Source organism: Pteropus vampyrus, unplaced genomic scaffold (assembly GCF_000151845.1).
Source record: "Pteropus vampyrus isolate Shadow unplaced genomic scaffold, Pvam_2.0 Scaffold140, whole genome shotgun sequence".
In the NCBI taxonomy this organism is placed as follows: domain Eukaryota; kingdom Metazoa; phylum Chordata; class Mammalia; order Chiroptera; family Pteropodidae; genus Pteropus; species Pteropus vampyrus.
Window position 1 is genome coordinate 3,235,420 of NW_011888921.1, and position 15,003 is coordinate 3,250,422.

The following is a 15,003-nucleotide window of genomic DNA, read 5'->3' on the forward strand; positions in this document are numbered from 1 at the left end:
CCCCAAAGACTTGAAAACATTTATCAGAAAAGATTTATTCATACCGATGTTCATAGTAGCATTATGCCCAGTGGCAAGGACATGGAAGAAACTGGTGTCCTACAATAGATGATTGGATAAAGGAAATGTGGTACATATGTACAATGAAATATTACTCAGCTATAAGAAGAAATGAAATGCTGTCATTTGCGACAGCATAGATGGATCTTGAGATAATCATGCTAAGTGAAATAAACCAGACAGAAAAAGTTGAAAACCACATAATATCACTTATATGTGGGATATAAACTTAAAAGCAACAAACAAACAGAGACTCGTGGACGTGGACAGTAGACAAATGGTTACCAGAGGATGGGAGGAGGGGGAGGTAGATGGAGTAAAAGGGATCAAATATGTGGTGACAGAAAGAAATCTAACTGTGGGCGGTGAATACACAATGCAGTATATATATGCCTTACTGTTGAGTTGTACACTTGAAACTTATTGGATTTTGTTAATCAATGTCTCTATAATAAATAAATTTAAAAGATTAAAAAAACAAGTATATCCCAAACAGAATTCAATTTTCTTCAGTCTATTTCCATTGTTATTTCTCTATTTACTAATATAGTAAAGGCAATGGCGACGCATTTACTTTTCAGTTGTGAAGAAAGTTTTATGGATTTGTTTAAAATTTTCTTAAAGTCTATATAAATATTTCTTTAAATGTTATGATATTATGTTCTAGATCAAAATATTGTTCTTCTAAAATGTGTCAATGACAAATTTGAATAACAGTCTATAGTTTTATGCATTTAACAAGTCATTTGATGCAAATTAGAAATAACTCCAGAACCCTTAAGGACAATATTTATGAGAAGGAAAATATAATGCTCCTATTAGAAATGGCTAGTTGCTGGATTTGTTGGTGACACATGTATAGGTGAGCTCCTATTTAGCAGTTCTGAGGGTGAGGCAATGCAGAGTAGACCCCATTAGTATTACCTAACTATAGCATGGTTACCAGTTTTTAAATACTCCCCAGAAGATACTGATAATCAGTTAAGTATGGGTAATATGGATGTATAGTATGGATCTTCATATCTTTTAAAAAATATTAGTTGTGATTTTTAAAACACTGTATTAGACTTGATACCTGGGGAAACTTTTATGACTTTAGTTCCACAAACATTAACTATCTACTTGGCTAGGAAGTTTAATGTAAGATGTCATGATATTCAATATAATGGTGCTCACTAAAAAGAAACAAATCTAAATAAATTTAAATAGATTAAAATAATTCAATGTATATTCTCCTACTACAGTGAAATGAAATTAGAAATCAACAGAAATTTAGGAAATTAGCAAATATGTGTAAATGAAACAATACATTACTAAACAACTAATGAATCAAAGAGATATCATGAGAAAAATTAGAACATACTTTAAGTTAAGATGAATGAAAATGAAAACACAGCATGCCAAAAGTTAGGGATGCAGCCAAAGCAATGAGCAGAGGGAAAACTATAACTGTAGATGCCTATATTATAAAAGAAGAAAGTTAAATCAATATCTTAAACTACAACCTTGAGAAACTAGGAAAAAAAAAAACAAGTAGAAGGAAGAAATAATAAAGATTAGAGCAGAAAAAAGTAAAAAATAGAAAAACAATAAAGAAAAATCAACAAAGGCAAAAGTTGGTTCTTCGAAAAGATGAACAAAATTGACAAACTTTTGGCTAGACATACCAAGAGTTAAAAAAATAAGACTCTAATTAATAAAATTAATAGCAAAACAAAGGACATAGAAACCTTATGGAAATAAAAACAATTACACAGGAATAATTGTATACCTATAACTTAGTTAACAGATGAAATGGGCAAGTTCCTAGGACACAAAGAAACATGAGAGAAATAGAAAATCTCACTAGATCTCTATTAATTAAAGAGATTGAATTAGTAATCAAAAACCCTCCCACAAAGAAATGTCCAGGCCCAAATGACTTCATCAGTGAAGTCTACCAAATTTTTAAAGAAAATTAACAGCAAACTTTCACAAATCCTTCTAAAAACTAGAAGGGGAGGGAAAACTTCCCAACTCATTTTATGAAGCCAATATTACCCTCATACCAAAACCTGACAAAGATATCCCAAGAAAAGAAAACAATAGACTAATATTTTTGAATATAGACACAAAAATTCTCAACGAAAAATACTAGCAAACCAAATTTAACAATATATAAAAAGATTATATACCACACCCAAATGAAATTGATCTCAAGAATGAAGGATTGAGTTTGCATATTAAAATCAATCAGTGTAAGACATCATATTAGAAAAAAAGAACAAAAACACATAATCATCTTAATAAGTGCAGGAAAAGTGTTCAACAAAATTCAATATTCATTCACAATAGAAACAGTCAACAAACTAGTAATAGAAAGGAATTTTCTTTACATGATAAATGGCATGGACAAAAACTCCACAGCTAACATGATACTTAAAGTTGAAAAACTGAAAGCCTTTCTTCTAAGATCAAGAGTAAGAAAGACAAAGATGAACTCAACACTTTTATTCAATATTGTACTGAAGGTTCTAGCCAGAGCAATTATTCAAGAAAAAAAATAAAGACATCACATTGTAAAGGAAGAAATAAAACTATTTCTATTTACAAATGACATCTTGTATATAGAAAATGTCATATTTTCTATATACAAGAAAACTACTAAAGCTAATAAACAAGTTCAGTAAGGTTGCAGAAAACAAGATCAATATACAAAAATTAATTGTATTTTTGTACAGTATAATAGCATTAAAAAATAAAATATTTAAAATAAATTTAATAAAAGATGTACAAGACTTTTAAACTGAAAACTACAAAACAATATTGTAACTAAAGAAGACCTAAATCAATGGAAAGATATTCTATATTCATGGATTGAAATACTAAATATTATTAAGATGATGATATTCTCCAAACTGATCTACAGATTCAACATAATCTCTATCAAATCCTAGCTTTTTTTTTGTTAGAAATTGACACACTGTAAAATTTATATGGAAATGCAAGAGACCAAGAATAATCAAAACAATCTCAAAAAAGAAAAACAAAGTTTTAAAAACTCACAATTGCAAAACTTACTACAAGGCTACCGTAATTAATAAAGTGTGGTATTTGCATACACATAGACATATAGATCAATAGAATAGATTGAGAATCTATAAATAAACTCTTACAGTTATGGTCAATTGATTTTTGACAAGACTGTCAAGACAATTCAGTGGGGAAAGGGCAGTATTTTCAACAAATGGTGATGGGACAATTGAATATCCACATGCAACAGAGTGAAGTTGGACCCCTACGTCACACCATATACAAAATTAACTGAAAATGAATCATATACCTAAATTTAAGACTTAAAATTATAACACTTTTAAAAGAAAACATGAAAGTAAATTTCCACGCTTCGAGTAGGCAATGGTTTCTTACATAACATACCCAAAACAAGAGCAATGAGAGAAAAATTGATATATTGGACTTCATCGAAATGAAAAACATTTGTGCTTCAAAGAATATCAAGGAACTAAAAAGACAAGTCACAAAATGGGATAAATATTTACAAATTATATATCCATTAAGGGAATTATATTCAGACTATATAAAGAACTCTTACAACTTAACAATAAAAACATGCCCCAATTTTAAAACATAGGCAAACGATTTGAATAGACATTTCCTCAAAGAAGATACACAGATGGACAATAAGCACATGAAAAGGTGTTTAACACCATTAGTCATCAGGCAAATGCATACCAAAATCCTTTGAAATGCTGCTTTAATTTAGAAAAATAAAAGAGTAAAATGTAAAGCAAGTGTTGATAAGGATATGGAGAAATTGGAACTTTCATATACTGCTGGTGGGATTATAAAATGATGCAACTGCTTTGTTAAATAGTTGGACAGTTCCTCAGAATGTTAAACCTTGAGTTACCTCAGAATGTTAAACCTTGAGTTACTACACATCCTTGCAATTCTAATCCTAGTTATATTTCTAAGACAATTTAAAACATATATATGCACAAAACTTGTACATGAATGTTCATATCAGCATTATTCATTAGAGCCAAAAAGTGGAGACAACCCAAATGCCCATGAATTGATAAATGAATAAACAAAATGTGGTAAAACCATGTGATGAATTATTTAGTCATAAATGAAGTATTGATACGTGCTACAACATGGATAAGTAATGAAACCAATAGGCTAAATAAAGAAGCCAGACACAAAAGGCCACATAATGTATGATCTATTTATATGGAATTTTCAAAATAGACAAAGTCATAGAACAAAACGTGGTTGCCAGAGTTGGGGGAAAAGGGGAAAGAGGAATATCCTCCAATGAGTATGGATTTTTTTTTGAGGGAGTGAGGAATATGTTCTGGAGTTAGGTAATGGTAGTTTTTACCACTTAGTGAATATTTTAAAAATTAGTGAATTGTATGCTTTAAAGGGATGAATTTTATGGTATTTGAATTATATCTCAATTTTTTTGAAAAGGTACTTAGATTTTGCTTTGTGTTCTGAGCACCTTGCCCAGTGGGATACCCTCTGAGTAAATCATTTAACTTTTGCTCAGAGAACAGAATTAGAATAACCAGATAAACATTAGAAAAAAAAAAATTTCATGTCAGTACCATTCAACCATTCAAAAAATACTTAGTGATTAATTTTATCTTGCCAGACACTAGAGATGTTGTTTGAGCAAGATAGAAATGCACCTTGCTTTTAACCAGCATACAGTCAAGTCATAAAACTTCATACAGATGGAGTTGTCTCATAAAAACATGGCCTTCTTCCAGAGGTTTTAAGATGCCTCCCATCTCTGAGATGTTCAAATAAAGGCTGGATGATCAACTGTTGGGATGTTATAGGTGGACTTTGAGTCCTGGTTAATTGTCCAAGGTCTCTAAGGCTCTTTCGGCCTGAAATTCTGATCCTCTGACAAACCTCATTAATGAGTCAATTGTTGCTAGTTTGGTTAACAGCATAAAGAAAGTTAAAAAGTGCTTCTAGATTTTGGTCCTATATTTCTATATTTCAAAATACTTATTGCAGAATTGAAGGCATTAAAAAGAGAAAGTATGTGGTCTCTACTGCCATTATGACTACCTACTTTTTCCTTTCTCATATATTCTGTTTGTTTTCGGCCTGCTAAATCTATGACTAGGTTTTATTGTTTTGTTTCTGCCTGTACAATTTGCTTCTTTAAAATCCTTTGCAGTAGTCTTTTTATGATATAAAGGGTGAATAGACTTCATGAATCTTTTCCAAAAGAAATGAGAACCTTAGGATGTTACTTTTGAACAGTTTTGGAGTCACATAGACTCTACTTAAAATCATCCGATCTTCGTTTTAATAAGTGGATGATCTTCCTCAAGTTATTTTATTTCTGAGCCTCACTGTCTTCATCTGTAAAAACATTTGACTTGCAAGTCTGTTAAAAGCTTTAAGAACTATTTATGTTTAATACACAAGAATGGCTGCCATTATCACCACCAAAATTATTTTGACGGCATAAAGATGGAATTAAGAACTAAAGATTGTCTCTTTTATTTTTTTATAAGATTTTTATTTAAAATATGCTTCTAATTTTGGATATAAAGATCAACCAAATTATTTTTCCTGGAATAGAGAAGTAAGCTTTTAAGTATAGAGAAGCCATGTGGGGTATAAGGAAGAATATTGTATCGAGATTTAGAGATTTGAGTTCTACTTGTAACTCTAATGTAAGTAATCATGTGATCCTAAATAGCTCTTTCATATTTTTGTACAACAGTTTTCTCATCTCCATAATGTAGGGTTTACCCTAGGTCAACATTTTTCAACAGCTTTCCTTAAGTCAATTTGGAAAAATCTAAGTTGAACAAAATTAACCTTAAAAAAAAACCCTGTAATATTTCTCAGAGCCTTGTTATGCCAATATGTATTGTAATTTTCGAGTAAGGAATATACTATGCAGTGTTACTTAAATTTATTGGAGCACTGAACCACTTTTTATAGAGCATTTCACAAGACCAGTGTGGCACAGAAGCCACGCTGAGAAATGATGCCCTTTGTAATAGCTAAGGAAGGCTCTTCCAGTTCTAATGTTCTGAGGTGAGCTGCCTCCTGCACCTATGAATTGTTTAAACTCAAGGGAATCTTAACCTCTCTGAGTATCAGTTTTATGCCTGTACAATGGGGACAATTGCTATTTGCCTATCTTGTAATTTGGTGGGAAGATTAAAGAAAGTGTTCAAAAGTGCCTTATAAACTATGACACTCCACAAATGCACGAGTCTCTTCATATCATTATAATATATTTTTTAAAACATGAAAGTTTGCTGAGAGTATTCAAGAAAATATAAACAACAGATGTATACACATGTTTATATTGAATTCAAAACCGAAGTGTGCAAAATATTTTTCTCCCATACCATGGGAATTTCTTGCTTATTGTTTGGGCTTGGGTTTAACTAATATGATGCATTTTGTAAGTATGTGTGATTTTCCATACCCTAAAGATGCCTACTGTTATAATTAATTAACAAGTAATTAAACTGTGAAGGTCTACTGGGTTCTGTAATTGTTGAGAGACAGAAAACACTCACAGAGATTGTATTCCTCATATGCTGTTCTCATAGAATAAGTTTAATAAAAAAGCAGAATAGTTATGGAAGAGGACCTGAGTGTGGTTATAATTATTCTATTCACTGGCTGAGTGATTCTGGGCAAGCCATACCCTGTGACAATAAAATCTTTGCTGTATAAAATGTCTTTTTTTTTCCTAAATAAAACATTGTATGGTTGTTGTGAAGAAAAATTAAGACAATCCTTTATAATTCTAGTTTGCTATAGAAATACTAGCTTATGGCTTTGATAAAGCATTTGAAGCATATCAGTTTTCTCTGCACTGATGAGTACAATACATATGGAAAAGCCATTGTATTAGGATGGAAGCTGGCATGGTCAAATGGACATGGTTAATATGGTTTGCTAATAACTAGTATGAGTGGTTGATTGTACAAGAACCAAGAAAACAAAACAGATCAACAAAGTTCTAAAACTTGTGAGAACTTCAATAGCAACTTGAGAAACAGGTATGACTCAGATCACGATTTACAACGCGCCTATGCAGCTGGATCCCTTGGCAAAGTGCCATGTGCATGAAATTACAGCATCACTAAAGTTACGTTATCAACTAGGGGGAAAACCTAAAGATACCAATAGATTAGATGCATATACTAAAGAGTGAAGTACTGGAATCCTTTCTGTAGTCTTAGGCTCTAAATGTGGAGGTGACACACATTCTTAGACTTGAATTGAGAAAACTCACCACGTATTCCTGAAATGAGGTGATTGCAATGCAATGCAAATTCCTAAAGTTTATTAATGGAAGAGAGATGTTCCAGATCCCTTTGGAAGGTGGGTTTCTTGATGTTCAGGCCAAGTTAATCTTTGTGACTTCAGGATCATGTTTGTACATGCTTTCTTATTTTTGCAAACATGTATATATAGACACTTATAGGAACTCCACTTATTGTTTCTTATCCAAATGGTATGTTCCTCTTTAAAGCAGCCCTATACTTCCCTAACTTTCTCTTCTAGGAACTTTTTTCAGTTTATTTATAAATGCTTAGTAATGCCTGAGCTGTTCATCTCTTTTTTGGGAAATAGAAGAAAAAAGGAAATGACATTTAATATTATTTTTGTCATATGTTAAATTAAAATGGCCACAAATTCTTCCTCTCACTGTAGCTACACACTTCTAATATGTGGCATTATAGGTCCTAACTTTGAGGGGCTAGTGTCTATCCTCACCCTTAGAATATGGCTTAGCCATGTGGCTTGTTTTGGCCAATGAAATATTAGCAAACCTAAGGCAAACAGAGACTTGAAAAGCACTTGCATACTGGAGCTTGTCTTCTTGCTGGGCTTAGAAACTTGAGACAGATCACCAGGTGAACAACCACAGCTAACCTGGTAGAAGATGGAGGAGAATTAGGGAGTCATAGCCAATGGCCTGCCAAACATCAGATGTGAGTAAGGCAATTCCAGATCATGCAGTCACCATCAAATGCACCAGCTTACCACAGATGCATGACGAAGCCCAGGAAAGATCAGATGAACTTGTTTAGTCCTAAAGAACTATCCAGCCGACTCACAAATCATAAGCTAAATAATGAGGATTAAACTTCCCACACTGTATAACTTTTCTATTGCTGTGTAATAAACCAAAATTATTCACAAGTTTAGCAGCTTAAAACAACAAACATCTATTATCTCATGGTTTCTGCAGGTCAAGAGTCCAGGCACAACTTATCTGGGTGCCTCTGACTTGAGGCCTCTCACAAGACCTAGGTCAAGGTGTCAGCTAAGACTGTAATCGTCTCAAAACTTAACTAGGAAAAAATTCACTTCCAAGCTCACCCAAATGTTTGTTGACAAACCTCAGGCCCTTACTGGTTGTTGGCTTCAGATAGTTTCTTGTCACATGAGCCTCTCATCAGAGCTGCTCACAACATGGCAGCTTATTTTCCCCAGAGTGAGAGATCCAAGTGAAAATAAGTGAAAAAAGTCAACCCCCCTCCCCCGCACCACACACACACACAAGGCGGAAGCCACAGTCTATTTATAACCTTATCTCGGAAGTGACATTACTTCTGCCACATTCTATTTGTTAGAAGTGAGTCACTAAATACAGCCCATACTCCAGGGAAGGAATTACACAAGGGCATGATAGCAGGAGTCAGGGACCATTGGAAGTCACCTCTGAGGTTTTCTACTTCACAAAGTTTCCTACTTTCCTACTTATGAAAAGATCAATTTTTTCTGTAATCATGGAAACGAATAGCCACCATACCAATTTTAAACCCATTAAATAGATCAACTACAACTTGTCTCTTTAAGTATTCTTTTGTAAACCCAACCAATCACGATTAGCCTCTCATTTCTGTAAATCAATCAATCAAGAATGAATTCACTCAAATAAGCATACTTCTGAGTGTGCCACCAATCAACAAGTCTTAATCAAGTAACCGTGATTCAACAAATGATGTCAACTCACTTATGACCCTAAAAATCCACCAATTTCTGAACTCCATTTATGCCCCCAAGCCTTCTAAGATCATCAGTCTTCTCTTCTGAGTAGCATGATAAAATCTTGGATTGTCCACTTCGTCTCACCCAGACTTGAATCATCTCTTTGTTCAGTGTATCCACACTGTATACACTGCCTGCCTGTTAGTCACTTAGTAGCCATCTAGATTATCAGATCTACTGTCTTGCTATTGCAGTGCTTGTGTTCAAGTAACCCTTATTTTACTTAAGAATGGCCCCAAAGCCATTCTTTTATTACATAACTTTTATTACAGTATATGATTATAATTTTACTTCGACCATCCCCAGTGCAGAAATCTCACCTACATAATAGTTGACAAATAGCCTATCTCTGCTTCAATACCTCCAGTGATGGGGGACTTACTCCTCTGAAGGGTAGCATTTTATTCATTGCAGGGCAGCTCAAATTGTGTTTTCATTTGCTTTTATGTTGATGCAAAATTTGCTCATTATTTTCAGGCCTGCTATCTGAAATTACACTGAATAATTCCACCTTCCTTCTGCATAACTATTAAATTTGAATCTAGCCTCTCTCAGCTAAACATTCTGAAATATTTTTAACTGTTTTCTGAGGATATGGTTTTTGGACCCTTGACCATCTTGAATATCCAGAGCAAAATGGGTGCAGCTTACATGAATTTCTGAATGCTGCTGTGACAGCCCCTGAATGCTGCTGTGACAGCCCCTGCCTCAGCCCCTCCTCCTCCTCAATCTACCTTTCCATTGCTGTTGGAGAGAGAGCACAGCTCAGACTCTCATTCTCTGATCAAAACTTGCGATTCTCCCAGGATGTGGTTCTCCGAGAGCTCTCTGGATTGTTAACAACAAGCTGGTTGGGACTGAAGGTCCTTTTTTCCCAGTAGGAGGGGCTGGACCTGAACCCAGCTTGCCAAGAACATGGCGGCCTCTGAACTGGTGGCCTCTTTCCCACAGCAGGAGGGGCTGCTAATTTACTAAGCCCTCAAGGTCTCCAGGTCCTGGGCAGCTAGCATTCGTAGTGCTCCCCTAATCGGCAAGCACTTAAATTCAGCATCTGAGTACAAAAGTGTTTGCCCCTCCATTAAAAAGTCCACTTTCCAGCTTATATCATAAGATGAGTAGGGGTCTTCAGATCTCCTCATATTACTTGTTTCCCTAATAAATCTAGTACTTTATGCCTATTGTGAATTTGCAAAATTCACCCTCATCCACTTCACCACAGAGCTATAGTACACACACACACACACACACACACACACACACACACACACGGTTTTCCTCCTAATTTCTTCCCTTTGCTGAGGGATTAGACACCAGTTTTAGCATTGGATATAATTTCTCTTCTTCAAAATATATGGATTGAATTTTTCACTCAATGAGTTTTCTGAAAGCAAAAGTATTAATTCCAACCTTACATAAAAGGTGATACATGTTCTTAACTCAAAGGACACAACATTACCCCACAACTATGCCTGCCAGCTGAAGATAAAGTCTGAGGGAAAGAGATTCAGAGGCCTCCCAGGGCCTCCATAATGGCCCTTCTTAGGCAGTTCCTCCATCCATCCAGCCTCTGGAATGCAGCCAAGCAGAGACTGGGGCTGGTGCTTATATAGGCAGATTTTAATCTTTGAACCTAAAGTCTCTGGTAGTTTCTTTGTAAAGGTGAGGCTTTTAGTCCCCCAAAACATAAACAGTTTTTACTCAAGCTGGTTTCTGGCCAGTCATCCTTCTGTCCAGCATGATATAATTGATCCTCCAATCGCTAGCAAGCAAGAAGGAGTGATGTCTGCTATTGGCTGGAGGTTCAAGGTTGACAGCTGGCAGTCTCCCTACTGGGACGGAAGTAGGAAACATAATGATGTTGAGGGGCATACAGGTGTCATCCAAGGTACAGAAAGCCTTTATCAAAGTATACCTGTTCATTATCATTTGTTAAAATGCCTCCATATTATCTCGATAAGGTAAGGAGGCAGAGACATTTCTCAGATCAGAAAGGCTCATTTACCTTAGAGGAAGTAGAACAAATTTCCTCTAAACAGTAAGCATTTGAGCATGCCTTCTAGCCGCGACACTTCATGATAAATATGTCAAACTGCTAATAAGAATTAATTTGTGTTTATTGGGTATTTACTGTGTGCCAAGCATAGTTCTAATTGCTTTACAAATTTTAACACTTTTAATCCACATAACAGGAATAGTGTGTGGCAAAGGCACTTGTATTAACTTCATTTTAGAGGTGAAGGAGCCGAGCACTGATAGTTAGCTCTGGGTCACGTGGTGAACAGGTATGGCAGAACCAGGAGTGGGACCTAAACAATCTGGCTCCAAAGCCTAGGCCTACCCATCACACCTCCCTGCCTCTCCAGATCCTGCTACCTTTCCAGTATGGCCCCAATTTACCTTTCCAAGTCCATCTCTTTACTTCCTTATAACAAAACTGGAGCTTTCACTTTTTCCTGAACAAAATCTATTCTTTGTGTCCTATTGTGATCTTTTTTTTTCTGCGTAAAATTTCCATGCCCATCTCTGCCTGTAACTCTCGCACCCATTCTGGGGAGAATTCATCTTAAAGATACCATCAAAGCAAAAGAGATTAACATTTGCTAAGTTTCTACTATCTTTTGGGTCCTGTACGAAAGGCATTAAAATAAAATATTTAATCCTTGATCCAACTCTTTGACATAAGATTAGGTTAGAAAAGGCTGTGAGATGAATTCCCCATCAGCTGGTAAGGGACAGAGCTGCACTGACCACAGCACTTGTGCACAGTGGCACTGCAGGCACTAAGTGTTTCTTCTCTTTTCCTTGTTCCTTCCACACAGCACTTTGTGCATCTCTCAGGAAACTTATCATACCTTATCATATGGGTATTTGTGTAATGCCCCTATAATAAGACTTCTGAGACTAGAAATTGTGTCATGCTCCTTTTCCTTCCATGGGTGTCCGGCCTAGTCCTTTGTACCTAAGACGATAATAAATATTTGTGTAATTGAACGACAGGAAATAGAGGATCTGGGAGGCAGCCTTTGTGGGGAAGACAGGCCCATGCTTGCCAACTCCAACACTTCTTCCAAGCTCTGAAATAATGAGCTGTCAGTTTCCTTGAGTTGCTAAGCCCTTTGGGAAGGAAGAAGTGAGCTGAAACAAGCAAGTACGTGCCTCAGTCCACCAGAAGAGGAAGCTCCTGCTTTCAGACATGACAAGTTCTCAAAATATGTGGTGTTAATTCCAATCAGGTGCATCTAGCACAACTTGCGACTGCACGGGCGAGTGCGAACCAGCTCAGGAACAAAGAGACATCCTAACCTAAATGTGCCAAAATGCATTAAAACACCACAAAAGCAGCTTCACTTGAATATTGCATGGCTCCTGTAAAAGAAAATAATTTGTTTGGTAATTTTCTTTTATCATATGCCATATTTTTACTTAAATGTGTCTAATTAGCCTGTGTTTGTTGTGTGCCAGCTGTGTAATTCGATAAGCCCAAGGCACCATGTCTATTCCACCATTGCTAGATCCTGAGTTACAGAAAACAAAACAAAACAAAACAAACAAAAAAAAACAAAAAAGTGAAAACATTCTTTCCTCTTCAGTTCCTGCAACTTTTCCTCTCTCATTCTAAAGCAGGGGCCTAAGAGCCACAAAGACAATCTACCCATTCAAGGGCTGCAAAAAGAGTTTCAAGATGCAGCCCTCTTTATCTTATTCTAATTCCAAAGGGCTGAAAAGAGGATTGGCTTTGAAATACATAAACCTGATGATGCCATCACCAATAAAGTACTGGAGGAAGAAAAGAAGGAGCTTAGTTTACATTTTATCCTGTGTATAAGAACATAGAGAAGTCAAGGCAAAGGTGGTAGAAACTGGTGGTATTCTCATACCTGTGTAACCCAAATGTCATCATCTCAAAGAAACATCTTGTTCTTGATATTAAAATTAAAACGGCCAAAGGTCCTATCTATAGTGTCCTCCCCAGATTTGTGTACACTCCTGTGAATTACAGCCGCCCTTGCTCACTAAACTCTTCCACTGATTTCTCACATCTTGTGGTTATTCTCTTTTTTTCCTACCTCATTGGTTCAAACGTAGACCATGACCTCTTGTTCTAGATTTTCCCAAAGTATCTTCATCACAAAGCAAGTTAGAAAAATTTTGCCCAAGGCTGAGAGGGTCATAGAGCAGCAGCTTCTGCCACAGCACCGCAGTGTGCTGTGGAAAGCATGGAATGCCTGTTTTTGAAAGTCCTTTGGATATTCTCATTGCCAGGAATGTGTTCCTGGACACTGCTTTGTCTCACATGGCCGAGTTACTTAGCCTCTCTCTCCTTTTCAGCTTCAACTTCTTCATCTCTGTTTCTTTTAGCCTAGCCCCTCATATCCTCTTTCCTGGGCTACCAAAGACACTTCATATTTATTTTATTTTATTTTTATTATTCATGGGAGAGAAATTTCTCTTTGTTGCACACCTCCACCTTCCAAAACTATGGCTTGTCAGGGTGTTTGCCGAATTAAAAAAGTAATAATTCTCTCAATAAAAAAATGCTGCTGTTGATTTTTAAAATAAGTTTCTTCTCATTAAATGTACATATATTAACAATTAATAAATGCTACATAGTACTGTTCTAATACAAATGTCTCATGCCTCTGAATATCAATGATTCATAAACTAGTGAAAAATCTCTTTTTATACAATTTGCTAATATTTTGTGGAGGATTTTTGCATCTTTGTTCATGAGAGAGATTGATTTACAATTTTCTTTTATTGTAATATTCTTTGGTGTCAAAGTTATACTGGCCTAAGAAAATGCATCGAGAATTGTTATTCTTTTTTCTTCTCTGGAAGAGCTAGAGTAAAAGTACTGTTATTTCTTCTTTAGTGTTTGGACCTTAAATTGTTTTTATCTTAATGTTTCTTATATAAAAAAAGAAAAACTAGTTATAGACTATGGCCCGTAATTCCTATCAAAATATATGAACAAAATCACTTTATATGCTAAAAATCAACAAAGCTGTAAAAACCATAATATGCAAAATTAATTATTTCAATGTGATGAATAATTGTTTTCCTTGGCTACACTGCAATGTGAAAAGTGAGTGTGGTGTTGTTTGGGTCTTCAGAGATTGCCCTACCTAAGCTCTCTTGCATTAAGATATGACTCAAGGCTCTCATCCCTTCTCTTCATTCAGAATATGAAAAACTTTTCTTAAAAGGTACACAGTGACATCATCTGGCCTTCATTTAGCAGAAATGCCTCGCCCGTGTATTAAATACTCATACTGTTTTCTTTTTTGCTACCAATATAGTGCTTTTAATAAAATGCTTTCCCCAAATACCAATGCTGGAAGGTAATTAGTTTTTAATGAGTAACTTTTTATACTGTCTCTCTCATCATTAACTCACTTCATTAGTTATTTCTCCTATTGAAAAAAAATTCCACTTTCTGTGTTTCCTTTCCTCATCTTTCTGTTTCTGTTTCTCAGTTCTCTGGTCTCCCTCCCCTCTTACTTGCTCTTCCTTTTTTTCTTTGTCTTTCTTTTTTGCCTTAAGAATAGAGTTTTTTACATTATTAGAAACACTTCACATTATTCTTTTTCTAGAGTAAAGTCTTTTTGACTTCCCTATAATGCGTTAATATTTGTAAAGCACTTAAAATAGTTCCAGGCAAATAGTAGACATCATGTGAATTCTCACATTCATTTATTTAGTAATTTTAAAAAAATGGACATGCTTAAGCATACTCTGAGGATCATCTTGCGTTATAGTGATTTTCTTTTAAAATTTCAAGAATTAAACCCCTTTGGATGGGATCCAAGATGTACCTATTTTTTCTCCAGTATTATTGAGATATAATTGACATATAGGATTGTATTAATTTAAGGTGTATAA